At 46.4% G+C, this 17,215-nt stretch overlaps 1 long non-coding RNA gene across 2 annotated transcripts in view; it reads right to left on the reverse strand.

Moving 5' to 3' along the window:
- LOC309838876 overlaps positions 1 to 17,215 on the reverse strand; it is a 52,756-nt gene that overhangs the window by 29,388 nt on the left and 6,153 nt on the right. The window contains exon 2 of one of the 2 annotated variants that reach the window (XR_014298405.1): positions 6,570 to 6,759. This is a non-coding gene — a long non-coding RNA (uncharacterized lncRNA). Of the gene's footprint in view, positions 1 to 6,569; positions 6,801 to 17,215 lie in introns of both variants that reach the window. The other variant, XR_014298406.1, reaches the window with a different exon arrangement.

A 17,215-nucleotide genomic window follows, 5' to 3' on the forward strand; every position in this document is an offset into this window, starting at 1 on the left:
CTCAGTAGTTGTGGCGCACGAGCTTAGTTGCTCTGCGGCATGTGGGATCTTCCCGGACCAGGGCTCGAACCCGTGTCCCCTGCACTGGCAGGCTGATTCTTAACCACTGTGCCACCAGGGAAGCCCCAGACCAACATTTTCTGTAAAACTTTTCGACAAGTGGAAGACAGTGTGGTTGAAACGTAACAAGCAGGATTACCCAGAAATGACCCCAGGGGCAACTTCCATTCTGAGGGCCACGGCACTCAGACCACCCCTCAGCAGGAGGACCCCAGGGACCAGGTGCTGGGAGCTGCTGGCCCCATGTCCCGAGCAGGAGCTTGCCACCCAGAGCCCTCTCCTGAACACTCAGCCCCTGGGAGGGGCTCAGAGGGACGCTCACCCCTTGCAGAGCGGCCCCAGCACGCCATGGCCCCACCAGGACCGGGCGCCCCTCGTCCCCCCAGGCTAAGTCTGCCCCCACCTGAGTGTGAACACACCTCAGCTGCCAGCGCTTCGATGGAAACAGTGGTTTCATTCTCTGTCTCTCAGTGATGGATCTTTCAAATAATTTCACACTCAGGTCCTGGGCCCTAGACTCAGAACTCACTGGAGGAGTGCGAGTGGCCGACGCAGGGGTGCGGGCTCGGGAGCAGCTGGCATGTGCTGACCCCGGGGCTCCTTTTCCCCACCCTCCTCCTGCACCAGAGCCCCCACCGTGGCCAGAAGCTCCACACCTCCTTCCTCTGCCCAGGCCCTTTCTTCAGGTCTGAATTTCACCCATAAACTCCCTGCTGGTGGCTGAGGAGAAGGCAGGAGGGTCAGAGTCAGAGGAAGAAGATGTGAGAAGAAGTTGCCCGGAGGCCTTGAAGGTGGAGGAGGGGGCAGGAGCCTCGAGGAGCTGCAAGAAGACAGGGAAGAGGTTCCCCCAGAAGCCTCCAGAAGGAACTGCCTGTGCATTGACTTCAGGCTTCTGTCTCTACAACTGTAAGATCATAAATATGTGCTGTTCTAAGCCAGTGAATTTTTGGAAATGTTCTACAGCAGCAATGGGAACCCTAATTCATCACCATTTCCTTGTTTTCACTCTCCAGTTTTCTTACTGACTTCATGGTGTGTGGTGATCACAACTGCATATACTACTCTGTGAGAGGGCAGGGGAATATCGGTCAGATTTGCTTGGTGGCCAGGAAAATTATTTCGTAACCTCAAGAGAAGAGTACAGACCAGAACCTTTGGAGACAGCCTTCTAGAGAATCCTGGGTACCAGGAAGCACACTGACTTTGAATTTTAGTGAATGATTATATTGTCCACAATAACAGTGATGTACTGTATTCTTTTCTACAACTGACCCTGTTCTAAGTCTCATTAGAAAGTTGAAAGCCCATTTAAGGAGTCTGGGAAGATGGTGGCAATTTAGTGTTTTTGTATTTTCCCAAAATTCTCCCAGAAACAGACATACTAGATCTGAAAGCAAAACTAAGAACCCAATACCCACGGATCCCACAGTTCTGGAACAGTCTGAACCCTATCAACTCAAAACTAACAGAGCTCCCCCAGCACCCAGATTCCCTCCCTCAGGAGAAACTCCTGAGGACTGAATCTGGCCAAATTGATCAGGACGCACAGTAGGGGCAGAGGAGAAGACACCTCGCAGGTGGTCGGGGAGGGGAGACAAGCGGGTTGATTTCTGAACCGCCCAGGCTAAATTGCTCATCGCTTTGTGAAAACAACAAAAGAGGAAGCACCAGGGCTTCAAAGTTAAAAAGCTATGCCAGCCCATTGCTATCTCCTGGCGATTCAGGAAAAGTCTTTGTTTTGTTTTATTTTTAAAAATAAGCAGCATGAACAATCACAGGAAAATCTCCCCGAGCATTGTCAATTCCCTGCCAACAATAAAGGCGAGCCAGGAAAATACAGGGCTTCCTGCTACTGAAACACACCCATAATAGCAATAACTATAACAATAACAGAAGGAAACCACTAAGTTAAAAGCGGGAGCGGGCATGGGCATTGTTATTCTGAGATTAACGTTTTTACATTGAGGTCAGATTGAGTCATTACTTTGATATCACTGAGAATCAAAATAGTGTGAGTGAAAGGAGACGGTCATGCAATGGATGAGGTTAAGTAAAAACACTGTATTCCTAAATTCGAATGGGAATTACGGATATGAAATGACTAGCTTTGTATAGAAAAGGACTGAAAACAGTGACCAAACCCGATCAGTAGTCACCCCCAGTGAGTAGATTTCTCACTAAAACCATCCGTGGCTTCTGGGAGAAATGGAAGATTTCATGTCTGAGTCGGGAAATGCACCATCTAAAACATCATGTCCACCAGAAAACAAGAAAGCCACCAAAGGTCTCCAGGTCCACGTCAAAAGGATTCACTGAAGAGGCCCCCACCGACTGAAGATGTGAGAATTACCGCACTGAAACACATCTAATGTTTAAATCCACGAGTTAACAGACATTAAAACAAACTAAAACAAAAAGCACAAAATCTAAATTGAACCTCAAGGTACAAGTAGTTGATGAGGGAAAGTGTTTTTTGTTTTTTTAAAATAGAAGCTTGGAATTAAAATGTCACTGTTTCACAACTCAGCATACCTGAGTAAATCTAGGCAACCATTTTCAAAGGCTGGTAACATCACCAAGAGAGACAGCCAGGCACCGGGGTTCCCGTGATGGGATCTGCTTTGGTGCCCGGAGGCCTCCAGCCGGCCCCAAAACTCACCCTTCCACAGCTCTGCATTCTCCCAGCTAAATGAGGCCACAGATTAACAGATACCATGCTGGGTGTTTTGTTTTGCTAAGCAATTATTGTCAACTTTTTGCTTAATGATAGAAATGCAATTACCTCCCATCTTTCAGAGATCCTTAGGGTGGATGCAACAGTACCATATCTGGAATTGCCCCAACGCCCCTGGGGGAGAGTGGTAGGCAGGGCAAAGATGGAACCAGATCGCTCAGCTGTATAACTTATTCTCTCTACTGACAAATTTTCACAATAAGAAAAAAAACAAGACAAACATGCACAAAGCCACACATACTCATTTAGATGAGAACCTGAATGGATTTGGTCCTACAGGGCTTGTGGAGCCACTGAGGGTGGAAATTAGAACCGGGAGACGTTTTTGTTCTACGGCACCTCCTGAGCAGTTTTGCAGCATTAAGAGCATTTTAAGTTGTACCCAAACTCTCACCAAAAAGAGATCTCCCTGATCCATTCTTATGCAAGGAGCTGTGATGTCAGCTTTGTTGATTTAAATTTTAAGCAAAGGGTAGATGGGGGTGACCAGGGGCCGGGAGGTAGGGGAGGTGGGCAGGAGCTGGTCACAGAGACAAAGCTGCAGGGACGCAGGGTGAGCAGTCCCGAGACTACTGTCCAGCACGGTGACTGCAGGTGATAACGCTGGGTCAGGTCCTGGAAATTCGCTCAGGGAGTAGACCTCAGGTGCTCTGACCACACACAGTGGTCACTACGTGAGCCAGACGTGCTAATTAGCTTGACTGTAGTAACTGTTTCACTGTGTGTGTTTCAAACCAGCATGCTGGACACCCTAAAAATTTTAAATTCTTATTTAAATTTTAAAAATTTAAATGCTGAAGAGCTGTGAAAGTGCACTTCTGCTAAATGCCGCCTTCCCGTTGCTTCTGGTATGAGTGGCACCCTCGAAGGCCGCGGCTGTTCCTCGTTCTCCTCTGCAGTCCTAGAAGTAGGTGGTACCGTAACCAAACTGGAGTTGAGGTGCACGGGTCACACGGCCCTGGGAGCAGGTGCCCCAGAGAGCTGCCCTAACGTTCTTGCCCAGGGCTTCCTCTTCCCTCTGAGCTTCACGTTTACCCCAAGGGAGCCTCGCACCCTCCTCACAGCCCCACCTGCTCCTGGTACGTGCACTGCAGGCCTCTGCCCACATCGGCCCCTGGAGCCCCGCACAGAGGGGAGGGCTGGCAGGCGCCGTGCTCCTCCCACAAAGCTGGCTCCACTCGCCTCTGCAACTTCCTTTTTCTCTTTCCCGAATCTCCAGTCCCAGAGCATGTCCCGTGGTTAGTGGGCACCTGTGCTGTCTGCCAGGGCCTCCTGATGGGGCTCCCCAGCTGCCCGCCACTCGACACCCTCCGTGTGAAGACAGGCTGGTCCTCTGGGGGTGAATCATGTGGTTACGTACATGCTCAAAAAACTCCAAACTTGTCCTCAGCCTGTGAGGCTCTGCAAATCCAGCCCTGCCTTTTCTCTCCAAACTCAGGTCCCGAGCCGGCCCCTCGATCTCGTGGCTCCAGCCCCCGTGGGCTTCTCTCTGAGCTGCAAGGGGAGAGTTCCATTCCCCTCGTAGGACCCTCACTCTCACTGTCCCGTGTGCTAATCTTCACATCTGTCTGTGCGGCTGTGATTCGGATCTGGTGAACTGACATGGCTTCCAGGTGATCTTTATCCCGCTGATTTGATCACGGACCTAAGCCTCTGTGTTTTCTTGACTGTGTTTTAGCGAAGCCTCTTGCTCCCCGGCGGGTGCACGTTACCTGGGAACAGCCCTGTCTTGCTGGCCCTGCTCACCCTCCACCTCTGGGTCCTGCCGCAGTGCTGGGCCCAGACTGAGTGCTCAGTGAAGGAATTTCTGCCCCTTGGTCTCCAATCCACTCCTGCTGTCTCCCCAGAGCAAGTTTTGTTAGTTCCCCTCCCAATGCGTTTTTCCATTTTCTTGGAAGGAAAAGGGTGCAGATCCTCCCTAAGCCAAGGTCAGCTCCCTTGCAGGGACTTCCTGCAGATGCTGCCGTTGGAGCTGCACCTGGGGCCAGGCACCTTCCCTGAGCGCTGGGTCCTCTGTCTGGAAGGGGCAGGGTGGGCCGTGGGGGACGAAGTCAGACCAGAGATGAGGCCCCATGGCTCTGAGGAGCAGATGCCCAGGTTCCCAGGGGTCATTTCATTCCCATCTCCGCCCCCGACCCTGCTGTCCCCTCAGGAATCATGAGCGGTCCCGACTCCTGTCTCTCCTAGATCCCTGGATGCTGGACCCCAAGGGAGCCTCACTCGGGAACGTGTTTGTCGTTGATGGGTTTCCGTTTGTTGACCAGGCTCAGCAGCTGCAGGAATCAAGCTCTCCTCCTACAGAAACACCAGACCCCCAAAGGGGCCTTCAGTTACCCCTTCCAGTCGCTCCAAGTTAATTAAAAACAAAGTGCTCACTGGTTCAGGTGTCTGCTATTTGTTTTGACAAGGGCTGGCTGTCTCTCTGGGAAGAGGCAGCTATGGACCAGCTCCCTGGCACGGCCAGCTGCATCTCAGCTCAGATTGGGACCGAGGCCACTGGCAGAAACTTTGTTCTCCTGACCTTGAGAGGATGACAGCCAGGAGCCCCTTTGGACTGAATAATCCTATAAAGTGCTCAGTGGCCTGGAAAAAATGATTTTTTCAGCTTTAATCCGTTATGATATGTTATTTGAAAATGTAATCTTCCGTGCAAACAAGCAGCACACTGGCCTCCTTTGCTGGCCTGACGTCCCCGTCTGGGCTGACAGTGTCTCTTCAAAGCCGTCCTCTGGTCGTGTCTGCAGGCTGTGAACTACTTGCATATTGGGGAACCTCGAGCCGGCGTGAAAAGTGAATTCAGTCCTTAGTAACCAGGTGGCCTTGTCTCTGGGACCCCGGCTAACAGATAGGAAGCACCAGGCTCTGCAAGGGAACTGAACACAAACGTCCACGTCCTCCAGGGACTGAGTACATCTAAACCCTCTAATCCTTTCTGAGAACCTGTCTCGCTTGTTTGGATTACACCAGTTCAAGGGGGGCTTCGGGGTCATGCACCTAACTGGACCTGGGAGGAGCTGGGGGCTGCCACGGCCGCCCCATGCCCCCTCTTCTCTGCCCAGCAGGGTCCTGCCCTCAGCCCCTGGACACAGGCCCAACCATGGGGAGGGAGTGTAAGGACGAACCGCTGGACACATGCTCTGGGGAACGCCAGGCACAGCCCAAGGTGACGTGTCTGATCAAGGGACCCCCACCGCATCTTCAGGATCCAGTCCCTGGGCTCCGTGGGGCAGAGTAAAGGGATGTCAGGGTTGTGGAAGGAACATAGGTTTGGGTGAAAGAGGGTCTGGGTTTGATCCTGCCTCTGTCACTCAGGGCCTTTGGGAAGACATACTCAGTTCCCACACAGAGGTGCAGGACGATGCTGGCTTCCTCCCTCGGACAAGGAGGTGAGGGTACACCCAGCCTGGCCGGGCAGCAGCTGCTCACATTGGCACTTCCACCCTCTGCCTTATTTGTGCATTATACACTGATCTGTGCTGTGGAGGAAAGGCCCTCCTCCCTCCTGGGAGGGCATCAGGCACGGCACTCGTGAGAGACGTGGGGTGCTGGGACCCTGCCTCACGGTCTGCCCCCACCATCTGCAGGAAGGACTGTGGTGCCCAGTCACATACGGACTCACAGCAGGAGCGAGGGCACCCACTCCCCCAAGCTCCCTTCCCACCACACGGGGCTCCACCCCACATCCTGCCCGCAAACAAGACACGCAGGCCAGCCTGTCCTCAGGAGCAAGGATGGCCCACGCCCTTGGGGCAGGAAGAGGCAGCAGCAAGCTTACCTGCAGCATATGGACAGATGGGGTTACTCCAAGCCCTTGGGGACTCTGGCAAAGTCGTGTTGGAGAGAGGGGAGCTACTGCCATCTGGTGGACGACGCTGGAGATGCTGCCCAAGGTCTCGCGGGCAGGACACCCCACACGGAGGACCCTCTGCTCCCAAAGCAGGAACTGACTCGGCTCTGGACTCACGCTGTCCAACAGAATCACGTGAAATGTTAAGTGTGCTGGTAGCTACAGGAAAAAGTAAAAAGAAATTAATTTTCATAACATTTTATTTAACCCAACGGATCCAAAATATGATTCTTTAACCATGTACTCAATCTAAACATTACTAGTGAGGTTATTTTACACTTTTCTTCCTCCCCAGCACATCTGGGTTCCAGTGTGAATTTCACACCGACCGCACCTCTTGGTGCAGACCGGCCGATTTCCAGGTCCAGGAGCCTCTGTCATCTTGGACCAGTGGTGGCCTGCCAGAGTCTGGTGTCTCCTTTCTGAAAAGTGGAAGAGTCTCAACTACCCTGTAAATTGAGCCTCCAGTACTTACTGGCTGGTATTGTTCCCACCAGGGTCAAAGGTTTTCTAAGACAGGGTTTTGCACTTCATTTGTATCTGTGAAGCTCCTCAGCCACCTGGCAGAGTAGATGCTCAACTTCTGAGTCCCTTTGGCTGCTGAAGTACTGCAGATGAGCGTGAAACCAGACATCTGTTCCTCAAGGTTGGAGGCTGGAGTCCAAGGTCAAGGTGCTGGAGACCTGGGTTTGGGTGAGGACCCGCTTCCTGGTCTGCAGATCCTGTTTTCCCTGAGTTCCCATGAGCACTGAGAAGCTGTTTAAAGCTTCGAGGATGCTGTAGTCACAGGCCTCAGGGGCTGGGGGAGGGAGCAGACCTGTGAGCCTGGGCAGGAGGGCCAAGTCCACTGCCCTAACCTTGATATGTGTTGACCCCAGTCAAGGCATTGAAGAAGGGACATCCTGCACCAGATCCTCGGTCTTTAGTCTGCCTGGGGGTGGGGGGAGAACTCTCTCTCTCTGCTTCTTGACCTACCTACCATAAGGAACTTGGGTAGTCACCCAAAAAACAGAATAAAGCAGACTGAATTGTAATTAAGATGAAGGAAGAAAAAAAGGTGGGCACTAATTAACCAAGGAAAGGAATGATGCTTCAATGGAGACGATGACACAGATGAATGAGTTTGCTGCAGATTTGGTTCCCACCTTCCTAGAATGATCTGCCAAAAGGGAGGCATCCTCAGCCATGGTTTAGTCAACGTGCAGGAGGTAAAACTAACCATTATCCAGGGAATTTGTTGCTCTTCCTGGTATGAAGTCAGTGGGAAGGGATTTCTCCTGGGAGGTCTATGAAGGTCACCATCTCCAACTTTCTGTCCTTGGATGACATGAGAGAATTCACCCTGGAGGAAGACCATATGGATGCCATCTGTGCATCCAGGGTCACCTCTGTCAAAGCTCTCACTCTGGATGATATATGAGTGCCCGAATTATAAATGCGATGAGTGTGAAGAGTCTTCACCACAGCTGTAACCTAACATACCAGAGAGCGCACACAGGGTGAAAATCAACGTCTCTGTAACCCCTAAGTTTTCTTTTTTAAAAATTTTATTTATTTATTTTTGGCTGTGTTGGGTCTTCGTTGCTCTGCGCGGGCTTTCTCTAGTTGCGGCGAGCGGGGACTACTCTTTTGTTGTGGTGCGTGGGCTTCTCACTGCGGTGGCTTCTCTTGTTGCGGAGCACGGGCTCTAGGCACGTGGGCTGCAGTAGTTGTGGCACACGGGCTTAGTTGCTCCACTGCATGTGGGATCTTACTGGACCAGGGCTCGAATCCATGTATTGGCAGGCGGATTCGTAACCACTGCGCCACCAGGGAAGCCCCCGTAACTTATCCTTAAACAACACGAGTGACCTCCATTTGGGAGGAAGCCTCTCTCTGTTCCCACTGCAGCAGGGACTTCATCTAAGCTTCAGCGTTAGTGTGCACAAGAAAATTCAGGGTAGGAAAAACTATAAAAACAGGAAAATCTTTAGAAAAGTAGACAAGTCTTTACCAGGAGAAGCAAGTTGGAAATGAAATAACACATAACTCATGCTGGAGAAGTTATTAAATGAAAGAAATGTAAAAAGCCCTTTACTTATAGAATATGTGAGACTGCACACTGTATAAAACACTCAGTGTAATGAATTAAGGAAAGCCTTCAGTGATTTCCAACCCCTTAGGTAATATTAAAGTTCCCATACTGAGGAGATACCAATCCTAAAATCAAAGTGAAAAAGCCTTCAGCGGAAATTCATGTTAGAAGTCTCAGAATTGGAAAAACCTCCATCATAAATGTTTTACAACACAATTCATCCATAAATTCAAACTTCTGCCTAATGACTTATTATTGAATATAAAATAAAATAAAATGTAGGAACATGGAACAATTTGGGAATGTTGAGTGCAGAATTTTGTGAAAATTATTACATTACATTTTAAAATGTAATATATAAATATATAGATTAAAAGTTGCAGCTGAAAAGCTATTATGTTGGTCACTTTCCAGTTTTTTTACATAGCTCTAAATATAATTAAGATGACTGGGGTCAATTAGAAAATAAATTTCTGTGTTAACGGAAATATGTACAATATGAGTGTTAACTATACTCTGCATAGCTATAGTCCAGCTTTCTTTGCTTATTTTTAACAAATGTACCTTCTCCATCCTTTTACTTCTAATATATCTGTATCTTTATATTTAATGTGGGTTTCTTTTACATAATGTATAGTTGAGTCTTTTTTTCTTTTTTTAAAAATCCCCTCTGACAGTCTTTTTTTTTGGCTGTGCCCCACAGGCTTGTGGGATCTTAGCTCCCTGACCAGGGATTGCACCAGGCCCTCGGCAGTGAGAGCGCACAGTCCTAACCACTGGACTGCGAGGGAATTCCCAGTCTTTCTTTTAATTGATGTATTTAAACGTCTGATGTTTAAAGTGGTTACTGTTACTATTGGATTGGTATCTATCCTATTTGTAACTGTTTTCTATTCATTGCCCTTGTTCTTTATTATTTTTTTTGTCTTCCAATTTTTTCTCCCTTACCTGGTTTTAACTGAGCATTTTATATAATTTATATAATTCCATTCTTTGTTCTTACTGTATCAATTAATCAATCATACTTCTAGAAAATGTTTGTCACTGTCCTTGAGTTTGCAATATGCATTTACAACTAATCTAAGTCTGCTTTAAAGTGACACCATGCCACTTGCAAGTACCTTACAACAGACTACAGGCTTCCCTGCTATCCACTTTCTTGTATGTTAGCAATGAACAACTGGAATTTGAAATAAATTTTTTATATTAGCACCCAAAAAATGAAATCCTTAGGCATAAATCTAATAAAAGATATATAAGACTTATATGAAGAAAAGTACAAAACTCAGTGAAATCAATAAATATGTAAATAAAAGTAAAGCTAGTCCATGTACATGGTGAGGAAGACACAATTCTGTCACGATATCAGATCTTCCTGATTTTGACCTGCACATTCAATAGAATGGCAGTCAAAATCCCAGCAAATTATTTTGGGGGTATCAACAAATTGATTTTAAAGTTTATATGAAAAGACAGAAGACCAAAAACTAACCTAACATTGAAGGAGAAAAACAAAGTTGGAACACTGACACCACCCAACTTTAATACTTAAAGTTACCATAAAGCTACAGTGATCAAGACACTGTGGTATTAACAAAAGAACAGACAAACAGTTTAATAGAACAGAATAGAAAGCACAGAAAGAGAGTCATACAAATATACTGGACTGATCTCTGACAAAGGCACACAGGCAATTCAATGAGGAAACAACAGTCTTTTGAACAAATGGTGTTGGAACAACTGGACAGCCACAAGCAAAATAATGAATTTAGATGCAGATATTACACCCTTCATAAAAATCAACTGAAAGTGCATCATAGACTTAAATGTAAAATATAAAACTCCTAGAAGAAAACATAAGAGAAAGTCTAGATGACTCTGGGTTTGGAGATGACATTTTAGGTGCAGTGCCAAAGCCATGATTCATGTCAGAAAAAAATTGATAAACTGGACTTCATTAAAATTTAAGGTACTTCCCTGGTAGTCCAGTGGTAAAGAATCCACTTTACAATTCAGGGGACTCAGGTTCGATCCCTGGTCAGGGAACTAAGATCCCACATGCCACAACTAAGCCCCTCGGGCCACAACTACTGAGCTTGCGTGCCTCAACTAGCGAGCCTGTGTGCTGTAAACTACACAGCCCACACGCCCTGGAGCTTGCACGCCACAACTAGAGAAGAGAAAACCCGCACGCCACAACTAGAGAGAAGCCCATGCACCACAACGAAGAGCCCGCATGCTGCAACAAAAGATCCTGCACACCTCAACAAAGATCCCGCATGCCGCAACTAAGACCTGATGCAGCCAAAAATAAATAATAATAAATCTTAAAAGAAATTTTAAAAGTTCAACCCAATTAAAAATGCACAAACTATCTGAGCAGACACCTGACTAAAGACATACAGATGGCAAAGATCCAACATGTCATAAGGGAACTGCAAATTAAAAGACCTGTTATCGTGGCTAAAACACAGAACGTTGACAACACCAAATGTAAACAAGGATATGGGACAACAGGTGCTCTCGCTCACTCCTGCTGGGAATGTAAAATGATACAGCCAGTTTGAGACACTGAAGCTACTTTTCTCCACTGGGGAGGTGAGGCTCAGTTCATTATCTTTCCAAAACGCAAACCTCCTCAGGCACCCACAGCTGGTGCTGAAGTCCACTGGGGTCTCACTCTAGCAGAAAAACCATCACAATCACCACAGACACCATAACCTGCATGATGGTTTTGCTTCTGTGGCAACAGTGCTCACTCCTTCAGAGAAACTTGTCTGACTTAAAAGAGACTTTATGGGACTCTGGAATATCGGGACCGCCTGCTACATGAATGCAGCGCTGCAAAATCTGACATATACACCATCCCTTGGCAACTCTACACTGACTCAGGGGTACTCTCAGATTTGTCGGCATTAAGGATTCTGCATCCTATGTACTAGGCAAGCCATCATCATTGTGATGTTATCAAGCCATCACACCCGTGAGTTGCTGGCTTCCATACACACAAGCAGGAAGATGTCCATGAATTTCTGATGTTCACTGTCAAAGCCATGCAGAAGGCACGTTTGCAAGGTGACAAGTAGTTACAGTGTCACTTCAAGGGCACCACCCTAACACGACCAATATTTGGAGGGTGCTGGAGACCTTAAATCAAGTGTCTCCATTGCAAGGGCATTTTAAACACCTTTGACCCTTACCTGGACATTAAGCTGGATATCAAGGTAGCTCAGAGTGAGAGCCAAGCTTTAGGATAGTCGATGAAGCCCAAAGAGCTGGACCACGAAAACTCCTGTCATTGTAGTGTTTGTCTAAAGAAGGTGCCTACTGCCAATGTTTACTTTGCACAAGGTCCTCATCCTTGTACTGAAACAGTTCACAGGTGACAAAATTGCTGAGTAACCATATCCTGAGTGTCTTGACGTGCAAATCTTCCTGTCTCAGCAGAACGCAGGACAACTTGTCTATTTACTCTAGGCTGTGCTGGTCTATGCCGCTTTGAGTTGTCTCAATGGACATTACTTCTGATATGTAAAAACTGGGAGAAAAAAAGAGTGGGATGATGGATGATCTAAGGTAGCCACCTGTGACATGACTTCTTTCCTGAGCCAAACTGCCTATGTCCTCTTTAACACTCAGAAGAGCGAACTGGAAAGAAAGAGTGGGAGTCTGGCAATAGGTAGGGAATCAACAGCCCTTGGGCTGATGACACAGCCATGGGAGCAGATTTAGGAAGCCCTGAAGGAGATGCCTACATCCAAGTTCCTGAGTCACAGGAGAATTTGGAAGAACCACCAACCAAAGGAGTCACCTTAGACCAGGGGAAATTTCTCCAAGAACAAAACTGACCAAAGCCTGAATTCAACCTCAGGAAAACAGAATTCACCCCGGGGTGCTGCAGTGCAGTTGTGATTCAGCAGTCAAAATAAAGAGGTGGGATGAGAAGAATCTCTAGAGCAGGAAAACTACCTGCTGAACGTTTCATTCAGGGACATCCCAGCTCAGGCGGAGGAGAACAGTAGCAAACTCCCTTGTCTGGGGCAGAGTGCCAGAGGTACCAAGAGAAAAAACAAGAAGGGTGAGTAACCTGTGCATGTATTCCAGTTATGTTGGTACAAGTGTTGAGGGCACGTGTGTGCAATGAGCACATATACATAGTCACTCTAGGGTGAAGAAACAAAGGTGAGGTTCGGTGACGACGTGTACACTGGTGCCACTGTGTAACAGTGACGGATCCAGAGCCGAGGCCTTAGAAGGGAAACTGTGCCTCGATGCCCTGAAACGTGTGTGGGATATGTGTGAATCGCCTTAACAACTTTGCATATTTGATTTTGGAGGTTTTCTAGTGGGATTGGGTGTTGTACATATGCTGATAGGTTGTCAACAGAGGTCTCAGGGTGAGTTCTCAGGGAATACCGGGCTGAGCAATTAAGTATTTGGAGGGATTCTTAGTATAGATTTTGTGGTTTGTGGGTGGCATAGATGGGATAGGTGTATGAGAGATAAGTATGAGAACAGAGGTATTTTCTGCATATCACCTTGCCTTGGTCAGATATGGGATTTTGTATTTGAGCTTATGTTTTGTAAAATTCAGAGATGTGGGGAATGTGTGTTGGCGTTCTATGTGTGAAGATTCATAAACTTTTGGGGTTATAGAGACAGCAGGGAGTTTTATTTGAAAATGGGGGTAGAAGGCACTTTGCCTTAATGGTGGAGCTTTTTATGGAGACATGTAAATGCTCTAGGAATAGTTTTTTTTCCTGTATTTTGGCTGCATAGTATTAATATCTTACAGAGTTCTCCTGGTTGCCACCTCTATCTTTAAAAGTTATGTATCCTCGGGCTTCCCTGGTGGCGCAGTGGTTGAGAGTCCGCCTGCCGATGCAGGGGACACGGGTTCATGCCCTGGTCCGGGAAGATCCCACATGCCGCAGAGCGGCTGGGCCCATGAGCCATGGCCGCTGAGCCTGCGCGTCTGGAGCCTGTGCTCCGCAACAGGAGAGGCCACAACAGTGAGAGGCTCGCGTACCGCAAAAAAAAAAAAAAAAAAAAAAAAAAAAAAGTTATGTATCCTCTTTCCCTAAAACAATGATCTTTCCACGCAATAAACAGAAAGCTCGTATGAAACTGAAACTAAATTATAAACAGCAAATGTCCAAATTCATAAAGATATAAATACAGGGAAAACTAACTAAATGCTATATGCTATGTTTACTTGCTTCAGTGCATTAAAATAGAAGTTATATAAGAACTTCCTGAAAACTCAATTAATTTTTTAATATATAGTGGGGTACAGAGGAATTCAGAAACATTTACAGCACAAAATGACAATGTCACCAGTTTTCAACATTTCCTAACAGATACACTTACATGTTAGAACATGTTGGCTTGGGAAAACTGAGTATTTAAAACAATGGGGTATTGGAAAAACAGCGACAAACATCCAAAAGAGCAAAAAGGAACAGTAAAAATTACAAGCATACAAGCGATATATATAGAACAAAAAAGAGGATGTCACAGAAGCTGTTCTTGAAAAGATTTATAACCTGAATTCACATGGGGCACATCATGTAAAAGAGTAATACTAGAAACAAACAAAACACAGATGAAAAAAGGGGCAAATAATTATGGACAAAGCAGATATGGGAATTACTTTCAATTATATGAATAATTCCAAGACAATGACACTAAAAAACACAAATTCTGAGCCTGTTCCCCAGTGTTTGTGGGAACTGACTTTATAAAGATAAGCCCGCTGTCACTGAAAGGCAGCATCTTCCCAAAGAAACCCTCCTAAACACACAGGCCTGGCCGTGTGCGTTAGTGTGCATGTGGGATGGGAGCCAAGGGTCAGATAGTAAACTTCCACATGGGGACCGTATTTGTTGGATGTACAGTGGCTTTTTTCTTATGGTTCATACTTGTACGCATTACTTGCATCTTATCTGAGAGTATCAAATAAACAATAAAAGTGATGTCATTTTGAGAAATCATTTTGAAAAAATAGAAGATGTCACAAAGGACACTATATTAGTTTCCTAGGGTTCCCATAACAAATTATCACAAACTTGGGAGCTTAAAGCAAGAGTAATTTATTCTCTCAAAGCCCCCAAAAATGTGTGCTGGCAGGGCCACATCCCCTCCACAGACTCTGGGGACCCCCCCCCCGCCCCCCGCCCTCCAGCTTCTGGCAGCTCCTGGCCTCTGCTGGCTCATCTCAGCCTCCGCCACCACGTGGCCTGTCCTTGCGGCTCACACTCCCTCTCATCTCTGACAAAGATACCACTCACTGGACTTAGGGTCCACAATAAATTAAGGAAACAACTTGAGATCTTTTTTTAAAATCTTTATTGGAGTATAACTGCTTTACAAGGTTGTGTTAGTTTCTGCTGTATAACAAAGTGAATCAGCTACACGTATACATATATCTCCATATCCCCTCCCTCTTGTGTCTCCCTCCCACCCTCCCTATCCTACCCCTCTAGGTGGTCACAAAGCACCAGGCTGATCTCCCTGTGCTATGCGGCTGCTTCCCACTAGCTATCTATTTTACATTTGGTAGTGGATATATGTCCATGCCACTCTCTCACTTCGTCCCAGCTTACCCTTCCCCCTCCCCGTGTCAAGTCCATTCTCTACATCTGCGTCTTTATTCCTGTCCTGCCCCTAGGTTCTTCATAACCTTTTTTTTTTTTTTAGATTCCATATTTATGTGTTAGCATACAGTATTTTTTTTTCTCTTTCTGACTTACTTCACTCCGTAGGACAGACTCTAGGTCCATCCACCTCACTACAAATAACTCAATTTCATTTCTTTTTATGGCTGACTAATATTCCATTGTATATATGTGCCACATCTTCTTTATCCATTCATCTGTCGATGGACACTTAGGTTGCTTCCATGTCCTGGCTATTGTAAACAGAACTGCAGTGAACATTGTGGTACATGACTCTTTTTGAATTATGGTTTTCTCAGGGTATATGCCCAGTAGTGGGATTGCTGGGTCATATGGTATTCTATTTTTAGTTTTTAAGGAACGTCCATACTGTTCTCCATAGTGGCTGTATCAATTTACATTCCCACGAACAATGCAAAAGGGTTCCCTTTTCTCCACACCGTCTCCAGCATCTATTGTTTGTAGATTTTTTGAGGATGGCCATTCTGACTGGTGTGAGGTGATACCGCATTGTTCAACTTGAGATCTTTAACTGTATCTGCAGACACTCTATTTCCAAATAAGTTCACATGCACAGATCCCTGGGGTTATGACTTGGGCTTATCTTTTTGGGGTCACAGATTCAACCCATGACAGACGTCATTTCAGCCTCCGTTGCAGGTGAATGGTGAAACGGCTCAGAAGCACAGTCAGTGACTAAGGCATGGAGAATGTGAATGTATTTTTTGGCCTCTGTGTGTTCAGCACGATGGACAGAGATTTTAACTCTTTCCTTCCTAAACTTTATGTGCTTCCAGGAACCTTATTCACTACAAATTGCAGTGCTACCAACATGCCTCTTTCTCTAATATGGAATAAAAATCACATCAAGTATAAAATAATTTCCAGCTTCCTTCAAAAATGTTACTTCAGAGCCTGCCTGTTTTGAAACTTGGTCTCTGAATACTGGCCCCTTAAGCCATGAACAGGATTTCAGGTTAAATGTGGATTTCCACAATCCAGGCTAGTGCTGTGCATAAATGGCATGCTTGTGAAGAAAACACTCCCTGAAGCAAGAGAAACTGAATGTTCGTCTATATTGTGGCATAATTTAGTCATCTCTTACCTGGGTGGGATCTTAAGAAAAAAGAAGTTTTACAAAGAAACGTGAGACCTCCCACATTTACATGGTTTACAATGTAAATTGTGCAGTTTAAACTGTTACAGTGTATGAACCCACATTTTGGTAGATGTACACACATCTAATTAACACCTCCATATGGATTCAGAAAATTACAGAGGCTCTGGGGTTCAGGGGCTACCCCTCCAGCCTTTCTTGCCAGGCACGAGCAGTTGCTGTTCCTCATTTAGGACATGTTCAGGGTCTCAGGCAGAACAAGCATGTCCTCCCACCGCCATCCCTGCTCACGTGGACTGTTTCCAGCCTCTGACAATTCCCACATGCTCTTCCCTAGAAGTTACTGGGAGGTACTGTGGGGACCCTCTGTCAGCCTCTTTAGTAAATCAGAAGCTCTCTGGGGGCAGAGAATTTCATGCAATGTTTTATAACAAGAATGATAAATAATAACAGTGGTAATAACTTCAATACTGATGATTAACAAGAACAATGACAATGAGGTTGAGAATGATAATAAGCCCAAGGAGATGATAGAAAAGATAAGGACTTCTAAGAGTCGCTGACCACGTGACCATATCAGCACTCATGGGGTGGAGTGGAGCCACACCAAGGTCTGTACGGTGAGGCATGTTCCCTGAGGACAAGAACAAGTAGGAGGATGGAAAAGAAAACTACCGGGAAGAGGTCCTGGATACACACGGGGCTC

The sequence above is a fragment of the Grampus griseus genome (genome assembly GCF_964374135.1).
Source record: "Grampus griseus genome assembly, chromosome: 21".
Classification (NCBI taxonomy): Eukaryota; Metazoa; Chordata; class Mammalia; order Artiodactyla; family Delphinidae; genus Grampus; species Grampus griseus.